Source organism: Amblyomma americanum, chromosome 11, assembly GCF_052857255.1.
Source record: "Amblyomma americanum isolate KBUSLIRL-KWMA chromosome 11, ASM5285725v1, whole genome shotgun sequence".
NCBI classification, from domain to species: Eukaryota; Metazoa; Arthropoda; class Arachnida; order Ixodida; family Ixodidae; genus Amblyomma; species Amblyomma americanum.
The window spans coordinates 90,159,682-90,171,275 of NC_135507.1; the positions used below are offsets into that span (position 1 = coordinate 90,159,682).

The window sequence follows — 11,594 nt, forward strand, 5'->3', positions numbered from 1 at the left end:
CATTATTTTCTTTGTTTAGAAATTTTCCAGGCAGTGGCATCATGCTTGCATTTATGGCATTCGCTTCCTTCTTAAGGCGCACTATTTTCTTTCGTATTTTGTGTACCTTGTTGTCGACCCTTGCTGCTGCCTTGCTTTCTCCTTTATGGAGGGCAACTAGCTGCTCTATAGCAGATCCTTGTCGCTTGTGGCGGCTCTTTTGGGGTTCCCTTCTTTTGGCGCTTGCGCCTAGGGTGCCTCAATGCCAGCGCCGCCGTTCAGGGTGGAGACAACCCGCCATATTGAATCACAAGTGGCCTCTCCCATGTACCGCGAAATGCTCGGCTGGTAGCCCAGTGTAGCTCTCGCTGCAAAAGGCCGTTCAAGTTAAAGCACATTGAAGCGCGCCGACCGCATGAACGAGCATGAACAAACGCTAGCGCCGCTGATCCCGTGTGATTCAATATGGCGGCGACGCTGAAGTTCTCATCACCCGGTCGCTGGCATTGAGGCACCATACTTGCGCTAGCACCGGCACTGCTTCTTGCCCCTGCAGCGACACTGCTGCTTCCGCCAGCACTGGCTCTGCTTGTGTCGCTGCTGCTGTTGCCTGTGCTTTGCAGTACAGGTACTGCAGCACTGACACTGCAAAGGGGGAGCTGGCCGCAATTTGTGAGAGGTCGTCTCTGCTGCTTCCTTCAGGCAGGCGGTCTTCCGATGACAGGAGCACTTCTGAGCCGTCTGGTGCCGCATTGACAACTAGCATCTGCAGATGTTGAAACATACAAGACAGCACGTTATCTCAGAAAAGAGGTTTAATGTGTCCTAATATAATGCAATCATCCGCTTCCACTATATATTACAAAAACAGAAACTTGTGATGGCCAAACTGGAAAGAAGGCAGCGGTTGAAATTTTTGTTTTCCTGAACTTAACTAAATAGATATATGAAGATCCCGACATGAACATCAGCATTTCCAAAGCTCAAACTTTCACTTGAACCAATGAATACAGTTCAGTTTTTTTCCTGAATACTGTTGCGGAGTGCAATCACCTTCATTTAGGTTTATGTGACTCGAAATATTTTTTCCGAGTTGTAGGCGTTACCGAAAAAAGTAACCAAATACGTTACTCATTAGGTTAAAAAAAGGAAAGCGCTACCGCCTTACGTTACCTACAAAAAGGTAACGCGTAATCGTTGCCGTTACCGAAAAAAAAGTACCGCACGTTACTTCGCCGTTACTTCATGGCCATAAAATTTTAAGTTTTCGTCACCTTAAGAACTTACGATAACAATTTTATAAAGCTCACATTTCACATATAACACCTTGCCCAAACAACGATTTTACGCGATATACTGATTTAACGAGAATACTTTGCACAAATGTGCAGGAGCTTAGCAATGTTATAGTGGCCTAAAGTTGCCTGTAGAGTTACATGTGTTGGATTCTAACTTTGTGGCACATGATGAAGCCATCTTCTGTATGTGGCATTAAACACAAATGACACTCCATCATCAATTCTAACTTCCCAAAGAAAACATCGCTGAACTCTCAACAAATTTATAGTAATTCTGAAAAATGTGATGCCCCAAAATGCTCGGCATGCTTCCAATCTGTAGAGAGTTGTGTGTGTGAGTGGTTTGGGAAGGGAAGGTAGGTGAAGGCAAATGTGTGAATGCTAGTTCGTGCAGGTGTTTCGTGCTTTATGGCTATTCTGTCTTATTTTTAATTGGGTGCGTTGTCAAGGGCAGCTGTTTTCTGGCATGCATGCGAGCCCCAACGAGGTGGTCGGGAGCACCTGTACATTTTGTTCATTTACATCACTTTAGGTGCTTTGCGCTTTTTTTTCTAAAAAAAAGGGGGCGGAGTGGGTCACAACTGGAACAAAAAGTAACTAGTTACGTGATACCTCACGTTACCGAAAAATGTTAACGTAAGTACGTTACCCGCTACATTTCCGAATTGGTAACGAGTACGTTACTAAGTTACCGGAAAAAGTAACGCGTTACGGGTAGCGCCGTTACTTGTAACGCGTTACCGACCAAACTATATTTTTTGAAGGAGTTGGATGATTTTTGTACGACTCCTAATGATGGTGTTCTGATGAATGTTGGATTTTATGTCTTTTAAATGACTTGTGGCTGTTGCGGCTAATGGTTTTATGGCTTTTATAATTGTCTGCCCCTCATGCTTGGGCTAGTATTATGGCTTTCAGTAAGTACAAATAAATAAGTGAGTGAAAATCTGAACAAGACAGTATACCAAGCTCATCAAAGTCAATAACAAGCAATATTTTAAACATGTGCAACAATGTGGGGCAGGGTTGGCCAAGAGTAAACCCAGCTGATGTGATGAGGTTGAGTTGAATAAAAGTAAATGGGAGGTAAGGTGCGAACTATGGCACGACAAGGCGCTGCGATTTGAAGACGCAAGTGCCATTTCCTCTCCTCATTGCCAATAATGTTTATAGTTGTAGGAGTTGCTTACGCTACATACCCCCCCACCCCCCTCCCCTAGTCTGTCCCTCGTCACCGTCAACCTGTGTCCAAAGGAAAGATTGCTGGGTAAGATGTTTCGTCATTAAAGGCTTATAAACAGCACGAAAAATGGGATTATACAAAAAAAGCAATAGACAGCACTGAACCTGCAATTGAGTGTATTTTATATGAAATGGCAATAAATACAGAAAGCATACACAAAGAGCTTTCAGAAAAAAACGCAATACAATACAGATATTACTTGTATACTTCGAACGAAGACAGCGCAAAAAAGAACCACAGAAGAGAACAGTACACTACGAACGCTTATTTTCTGTGGTTGTCCTTTTTTGCGCTGTTTTTCGTTCCAAGTATGAATAACCAACTAGCCCGCCGCTATGTTTTATTGAATTACTTGGAGATTACAGATATTACATAGAAATATATTATCTACTTTGCTACTTCCCTTCAGTGTCCCTATAGAGAAACAACAGTTAACACTAATAGCTTATGATCCACGTATTACTCCACTGTATTCAAGCGTAGTTGCTAATAGAATCAATGGTGTTGATATGTATCTGCAAGAGAGAAGGATGAAGGTGAAGCTGCATGTGCACAGGTGTGCAAGACGAATTGTCATACAGCACTACCAATATTGATATACCACGCAAATAAAGGCACCAAAATTCTGGTGCATACCATAACTTCATCTTACTAGAGACTTAAGTCGTATCCATCCGCAGTGTGTGCCTTGTAACATATGAATCCCACCTGAAAAAAAGAACGTGACCTAAACCAGCAATGCACATTGAACTCCTGGTACAACAAAGCGGTCTTTACTCGGGCATACTAACATTTAGTATATGGAGAAACAACCACCTTATTACCGATATGTAGAATTACTATAAAAAAAAGACAAGGATTTAAGGACGAGCAGTGGGAGTTGCTTGGCTAGTTGGTTCACGCTTCATGAAAAAGAACAACAGCACTAGGCAAAAATGTAGACGTGGAGGCCAGTGCTCAAGTTTGTGGGAGTGGTTTGCAGAACTGCTTGAGTCTTTTCTTTATTATCTATTGTTGGCCAGCAATTTATAATGACTTAATGTTCACACTGAGAAATGAACAGCAATAGAATTCTGAAGTGATCTGAACAACAGATGACAAGCAATGTTCTAAATGAATAATTACATCTAAACTTTCCTTCACTCACCCATCACCGTTGATGGGAAGGCAACCGAGGAAACTGTGGAGCTGCCGGTAGAAGATCCATAGGACAACAGGCGACCCAGTTGAAGTGCCTGTCCGTCTCAGCTGCCTGGACCAATAAAAATGATGTGAGCGTATAAATGTGTTGTTAAAATACAAACATTTGAAGGTTGTGATCACAGCAATTCTCTAAGTGGATTAAGCTTCACTGTACACATTCTCAATGCAAGACGAAAATTTGTTAGAGAAGTGTCTAATGCATATGCACAGGTATTGGTGAAATTAATGAGTGCAATTTACATTTGCAAAGTGGCGAAACTAAATCCTGCTTGTTGCAGCTTTGCAATTGAAGCCACGACTGTGCATTATGGTTCAACTATTGTAATTCGAGCAATAGCTTACTTATTGAATTTCTGGGTTTATTTATTTCTTTCATATATCTTTCACAGGCTGCACTGTGTATACCACTTCACAAATGCTGCTAGTACACAGTGAAGCCTGGTAAAGAAATGTGAAATAAATCTAGAAATTCAGTTAACTACGCTCTTGCTCTAGCAGGTGGTCAGAAATTGCGACGCGTACAGCAATGCTGTCAGCGCTGCAGCTCGTAATTTGCGAATAAAAGCGATTAACAACACGTGTGTAACGAGGAAGACGAAGTTTGCACGCAGCGCCATGCACGCGTGCACGAGCGAAGATTCTAAGTGCTGCGTACGCTGATCCTGCCTGGGGTCATTACTCTCGACTCCTTACTACGTCAACAATGCATTCTCAATATCGTCTTCGACACTCCAGAACTGTGCGACGACTGCGATGAGAATCGACACGTTGCTCCAGCAAGAATACATGCTACTGTCGCACATGCGAGGCTGACTTAAGCAGTTCAGCTGCACTATGAAAACAGCGCCAAGAACCCGATGGCACGAGCATCGTTCGGTAAAGGTCGCACTTACCGGTATTTCTTGTTAAGGTTTTCTTTTTTCAGCTTCACTTGATTGCTGGTATATGGGCCTCCTCCCGGCGGCAGCCCGGCGTTTATTTCCGCTACAATCGCAGCATATATCCGAGCGTTGCGCGTGTTACCGTATCAGATCCGTATCAGATGCGTATCAGGGCCGCGGTTGTTGAATCAAGCCAGATAACACAACTATAGGAGGACGAGTCTGTCGATGCTGCTGTTGCCATGGGCGCAGCCATCTTGTCGGTTAAGGTAGCAAACGAAGGTCGGCAAGGTCGATTTGGGTAACTGTGGCTAGGTGGCGTAACTGGAGTTCCGTGTGCCGTGTGACCGCGGCTAACTACTATAGTTACGGGGAACCGAAGTTACCTTAACTTTGGTTAATGTCGCCCGTGTAAATGCTGTATTAGCCTGCTATAGGCAGCAGAGACGCCCTATGGTTTGATTATTTAAATGACATTGTTCTCCTAGGCAAAAGTGTCATCCATCTTCTCAGCACTCTCACTGCACATTCCCTATATATGTAATGAACTTTGCCATTCCATTTCCCACACCCCTCTCATTTCATTTTTCTCTCTCCGAATAACTTCAGAATCTGTCTCCAGTGCCTCATTTTTGTTAAAACGTTGTCAACGCAGAAGAAAGCCAGTTATGTGCGTGTCCATCCCTTTCGTCGCTTGTGCGCACAGATGGAAATTGATGAAGACGACGACGTTAAGTGCACAGCGCGGGAGTGTGGCAGTTTAACACGAGTTGTGGTCGGCTGCGGCGGTAGCGTACCAATGGAGTAGCTTTTGTCATCTGTTCGACAAGGCTGTCCGTTATCGCCTTTGTTGTTTGCCCTGTATCTTGAAGCCTTTTGCCTCAGTATTATTAAGAGCGCAACTATCCATGGTTTCTCCCGGTCGCAATGTGAAATGAAGATTTTAGCCTATGCAGATGATGTCGCGATCTTTTGTTATGACCCGTTAAATTTATCTAAGGTAAGAGCCGCACCTGACACCTAACAAAACTGTTCATCGAAATGTAATGTCTCAAGCACTCTTTTGTCATAACAAAAGACAAAAGAGTGCTATGACAAAAGAGTGCTTGAGACATTACATTTCGATGAACAGTTTTGTTAGGTGTCAGGTGCGGCTCTTACCTTAGATAAATTTAACGGGTTTTTGTTCGGCCAATGGAGTACAACGCCAAGTCATTATGGTGGCATAAGCTGGGACAGCGGGACCCTTCACTACCTAGCAGTTCCTCTTCACGAAATTCGGAACAGTGGCGCCTACTGGGATTTTCAGATAGTCACCATGAAGCGACCGACCCAGGTTTGAATGGGTAGGGAACTATCAGTGTTTTCTCGGGCTCAAGTCTGCAACGTTTTTTTATTTGCGAAAATTGCCTATGTTCTGCAGGTTATCCACTGTGCGAGGAAGAAAGTGCAGGTGATGCAGAGAATATTTGCAAGACTCGTATCGCGTTCTCCCCATGGGAACGCATGCATCGCGATAACCTATTTCTTTCTCTAGAGTCTGGTGGAATCCGCCTTGTTTACTTAATCATGCAGCAGCTTGTATCGAGATTCTTTTTTTGTTTTAAAATCGGTAAAGCACCCTTTTTTTAGTAGGTGGGCTTATAAGGTTTCTCAGCCCTCATTTGCTTTTCCTATTCGCACCGAATGGACACACTCGTGAGGGGCCTTTATGGGGACTCTTCATGCAAGTTGCTGACACCTTTAAATTCCTCACGGCTCGCTTTTCTTTATACGACCTGTATAGCCTCTCCAGAAGGCAGATGACTCAGGCACTTATAGTATTTCTTTCCTGTACCGTTATGTCGGTAACCGTTTCTGGAGTGCCTTGACAAGAGTGTTTTAAAACGTCTTAGGAGAATGTGCATTTCGTGTACTGCAAAAACATTCTTCTTTAAACTGCACACATCCACGCTGCCTGTGAAGGCATGGCTTCATGCTAAGGAGATGCTTGCGCCATGGACGGTGAGTTGCCTCCTGTGCAAAACCCCAGAGACAATTGACCATTGTTTTATTCTGTGCATTGATGCTATGCTCTTCTGGGACGTATTACAACAAACAATTAAGAAGGACATTGACATCACACCATACAGTATCCGTTTTTTTTTTGCCTGTGGAGAGAAGTGTGTTGTGCCACATGATCTACTTATGTTGCTCGGACTACTTGGTTTCTGGAAGAGCCGCATGAAGGACCGCCACGCCGAATCACCACGCTCGTCGAAATCATGGTTTCGTGAGCAGTGCGCTTTGGTGCGGAGAGTATATGCTGCCATGGAAGTACCGCCCAGCTGGTTTCCCCACCTGCATGCATGTGTTTGCCTCCCAGACTTCTGATGTTTTGGAAGGTGGGGTCGTGCAGGGATATGATGGCTTGGCGTTTTTGCCGTAATCATGCTTAGGGTTCTCTTTTCGGCACTATTTTCATGCAATAAAGAAAAACAACCGTGGCGATAGCATACTGCTTTCGTGCAGTGGTCAGCGAAGCTTATCTGTTCGCGCTGCTGCGGTTTGGAAACCCAGTCCCCTCAATATTTATTTTATTTCTTCAGATATTTGAGAGGCTTCAGACGAACTTCGCCTTTTTCAGGATTTATAGTGAAATACTGCTTTGGATTCAAACAAATTTTAACAAGCATTCACTGAACGGGCTCTATGTGTATATTGCGTAAATGTTCGCGTCCATACAGCGCCCGGAGTGAGTATCTGTTGGTCCTATTGATTCTGCATACTAACTACATTATAAAAAATGTGTGTTTTCCTGTATTTGTGCCAATTTTGTTCATAAGTTATCTAGTCTCATTTAACTAGGTGCTCATGCAAAGACGGAGCCATGGCAACACATTGTGAATTAATATATGGAAGTCTTAGGCCACAGTGAGCCCTTCCAATTCATTACATAGATGAATCGCCACTAAGTTCCACTTCATAAAATTCAGTGGGTAAGTGCTTATCCTACTCTACTATCACAATTCCGGTGATCATGAAGTTCATGGCCATTGAGATCGATTGCTTCGAAATTTGAACACGAAAATAAAATCAGTGCCAGAAGTGACGCTTGCAATCCGGAATGCGTTCTGCTTAGCAGTTCAGAAAGTGGAGGGGGGGGGGCAGGGTGAGCTATGTAAACATGAGGTTGCTCTAAATCTGGAGCCCAAGACAATAACTATATGTCAAATGATTTACAAAGTGTAATATATACACACAGAAGCAAACGCCACATTAATATTAACGATGCTCCGGCAGTCCGAACAAACATATTCTACAACCATGGGATATGTTTTCTGCCACGGGGAAGGTGATGCGCACTGGGCAAAATAATTCTCCGCCAACACTGCCTCACTGTTCAACTTAAGAGCGTTAACAATGACAACTTCAAGTCTTTACATCGGTGTGCTCAGGAAACGTCGACAAGACCAAATCCAAGCATCTGCGTATGTATGTATGTATGTATGTATGTATGTATGTATGTATGTATGTATGTATGTATGTATGTATGTATGTATGTATGTATGTATGTATGTATGTATGTATGTATGTATGTATGTATGTATGTATGTATGTATGTATGTATGTATGTATGTATGTATGCATGTATGTATGTATGTATGCATGTATGTATGTATGTATGTATGTATGTATGGATGGATGGATGGATGGATGGATGGATGGATGGATGGATGGATGGATGGATGGATGGATGGATGGATGGATGGATGGATGGGTGGGTGGGTGGGTGGGTGGGCGGGTGGGTGGGTGGATGGATGGGTGGATGGAATGTTGGATGAATGGATAAGGCTGAACCCTTTAAATCAGGTGGTGGCTCAAGCCACCTTGCCATGACTAATGAAAATTTTACTCTTGTCTCGGTTTTAGCCACCAATCAGATAACCATCGCTTGATTACTTCTGCCCCCTTAAAATCTACTTTCCCTTCACTGTCCTTTGCCCCAATGCTTTGGATAAATCAGCCCCGCTGCTTTCCAATGGAAGGTGAAGACCTCTACAGAAAAGTGTCAAGCGTTCAGCCTTTTCCTCCTCCTCTCCGCACGCAACGCACAACGTGTCTATCTCGTGGTACCTGACTCTATATGTCTTAGTCCGCAAAACTCCTGTCCTGGCCTCAAACAACATAGAGCTTCCCCTACAATTATAGATATTTTCTTTGGCAATTTTCTGCTTAAAGATCTGGTATGTTCCCAGTGCCGATTTCGTCCGCATTTGTTTCCGCAGAACTCTCTCGGTTTATTTAACCTTTTTCTTAACCCATAATTGTTGATTTGCCCACCTACTGCTGTCCAGATGTTTGCTTGTCAATTTCCTAGGTCACTTTCTCCGTTTCGTGTAAATATTCCTTATGTACAGGTATCTGAAAACTTTACTAGCCCACTGCTTTTCCCCTATTTTTCTCAATCGCTCCTCAAATGCTGTCTTAATGCTAGCTTCTCTGCTCTCGAACGACGCCCATCCCGTATCACCCTGTACCCTCTGATTTGGTGTATTGCCATGTGCTCCCAAAGCTAGCCTCCCTACGCCGCATTGTTTGATTTCTAACTTCGCTTTAACATCTGGTCTCATGCACAGGACCAGATTACTGAAAGTCAGGCTATGAACCATCACCCCTTTCCAGATCTTCCTTACCACTTCATACCTATTGTAATTCCACAGTGCCCTATTTTTCATGACAGCGGCATTCCTACTAGCTCTATTCATTACATATTTTTCATGCTCTGTCAGATTCACAGCAGCGCCATCTGTCTCATAGATTTTGCACTTCTATTGCAATTTACAGCCACCTTCGTAATATCCTGTATATTTCTTCGTTATATCAGTTACTGAATTTCATAAACGTCTGCATCTCAACACCACGAATCGTTTGACACCATTCAGACGCCCCTGCGACAAACGGTTCGGCCGTAATGGACGTCTGAGGGTCCTCGGAATGCACGGTTTTTAGGCGTGAATGTCGTCAGTGTGGACCCCACACATATTTCGGCCTTCATCTCAATATGTAATTTTATCTGCAGGAACATGCCAAGTCATTTCGCACCACTTCGAATATTCTGCGTCAAACGGGTGGTCCACAGATTTTACGGAAATAATGGTCCCGGATGGGGGGGGGGGGGGGGACGCTTTGATGACCGCTATAGTGGCCCATATATAACGGATCGAAAGTGTAGGCATCAACTAAGGCGCTGCACGCCCACTCTTGCAATGTGATTTAGTGTGGTCATTTGGTATTTTGGTCAGTTTGACCTTCATTGCAGACAGACGCGTCCTTGACAAACGCAAGTAGTAAGAGCTTACGCTCTTGAAAGGCTGCCGAACTTATAAAACATGATCGACGAAGTCACAAGAGTGGTTTCTCACTCCCAAATCTTCCTCCCAATATTTCCCATAATAATCACCCTGCTCAGCGGAGGTATGGAGTTCCAGGTGGCAGCACCTGACCGCGAGTCTTGGTCATGGCGTTCGAGCGTAATCTAAGATTATTGTCTAGGAACCGCGTTCCCACAGCACAACAGCCTAAAAGGTGAACGCGCATCTGGATTATACTCAGTACCCAGACTGTAAGGCGACGCGGGCTAGACACGACACAAAAAGGGCGTAAAGTATTTTACGTCGATATTCAAAGAAAACTTTTCTCATGGAGAATTAAATAACCCCCGAATGCAGAAATATAACTTGGCACGTACTTGACTTGCGCTGTTCTCAAGACGGCTTCATCATGTGCCATAAATCTAACTCGACTTGGAAGGTGACCTGCGCTCTTACTTGGCTTGACCGAAGGCAGCCAAATTTCAAGTCTGCGTCCGGGGTAGCTTGGAGCCGACTTCGCCGACTTTCTGCGTTCTTTCCAACATGGCAGCCCGCAGGAACGACGTCGCGCGCAGGACTTCTTCCTCCGAATTCGCGTGCTACGCAATGGATGTAGCTTTTTCGGAGGCACATTTTTGCCGAAAGTTCCGCGACCGGCCTTGCGCGATCGGGGCAACCCCATTGAACTGTACAATGAAGACCAGTTTCTCACCCGGTACAGATTCTCAAAGATCGCCGTGCACAAGGCGCCCTCCATGCTGCATGTGCGAGAGTGCGCCGACAACAGAGTACAGCCTCTGCCTCCCATGCTGCAGCTGCTTATGGCACTGAGGTTTTATGCAGCTGGAACCTTCCAGACTGTAAGAGGAGACCTGGTGTGCATTTCACAGTCAACAGTGTGCCGCGCAGTTGTCAAAATGACGGCGTTAATAGCCAAACACCTGCACACGATGCTCGTCCACTCCCCCCCCCCCCCCCCCCCCCCCCACGTCCGAGTTTGCCAGTGTGATGCGCGACATTTACGAGCTGGCAGAGTTTCTGGGAGTCACCGCGTGCATAGACTGCACGGGCGTTCGGATTAAAAGCCCCGGCGGTGAAGACGCAGAAGTGTTCCGTAACCGCAAGGGTACTTCTCTATCAACGTGCAGGTAAGCAATGAACATTTTCAGCTTTTTCTTGCAACGCGTTTGCTGTCCTTTTTTTTTCAGGTCGCCACGAGCGTGCAGCCGTGATCTTGCTTGTCTAGTACGCTGGTGGATGAAATATTGCGAAATATGTCACTGTGTACTATCGCGCTCAATATGAGCTACACCTACACTGCACGAGCGACAGGTCAAGCCCCAGCGCACTGCAGCTCATACTGAACGCGATAGTACAGTGATGCGCTCGAGGTCCAGATTTTTCTTTTAAACAGTGACTGCTTGAGAATCTAGCTTTGTTAACCATTGAGACCACCTCTCAAGCGCTGTAATGCGTTCGGTTTCTCGCTTGTGGCCCCGGAAAGTGGTTTTCACAAGTGATCTGGATTTTCTCAATAAAACAATACCGTGTCAATAGCGTCCGTACTTCAGGGGTAGTTTATCCCGAGCCAAGGAAATAATAGGCGCTGTACGCTGCCCTAGTTGTGCTGACTGGT

General features: G+C 44.8%; 1 long non-coding RNA gene across 1 annotated transcript; it reads right to left on the reverse strand.

The window, feature by feature from the left end:
- Positions 1-632: 632 nt before the first annotated feature.
- LOC144111139 (uncharacterized) lies at positions 633-5,058 on the reverse strand. Its single transcript, XR_013309994.1, has 3 exons — positions 4,617-5,058; positions 3,668-3,772; positions 633-745 (listed from the first exon to the last, which is right to left on the reverse strand). It is a non-coding gene; the product is annotated as an uncharacterized LOC144111139 (long non-coding RNA).
- Between the last annotated feature and the right edge of the window lie 6,536 nt (positions 5,059-11,594).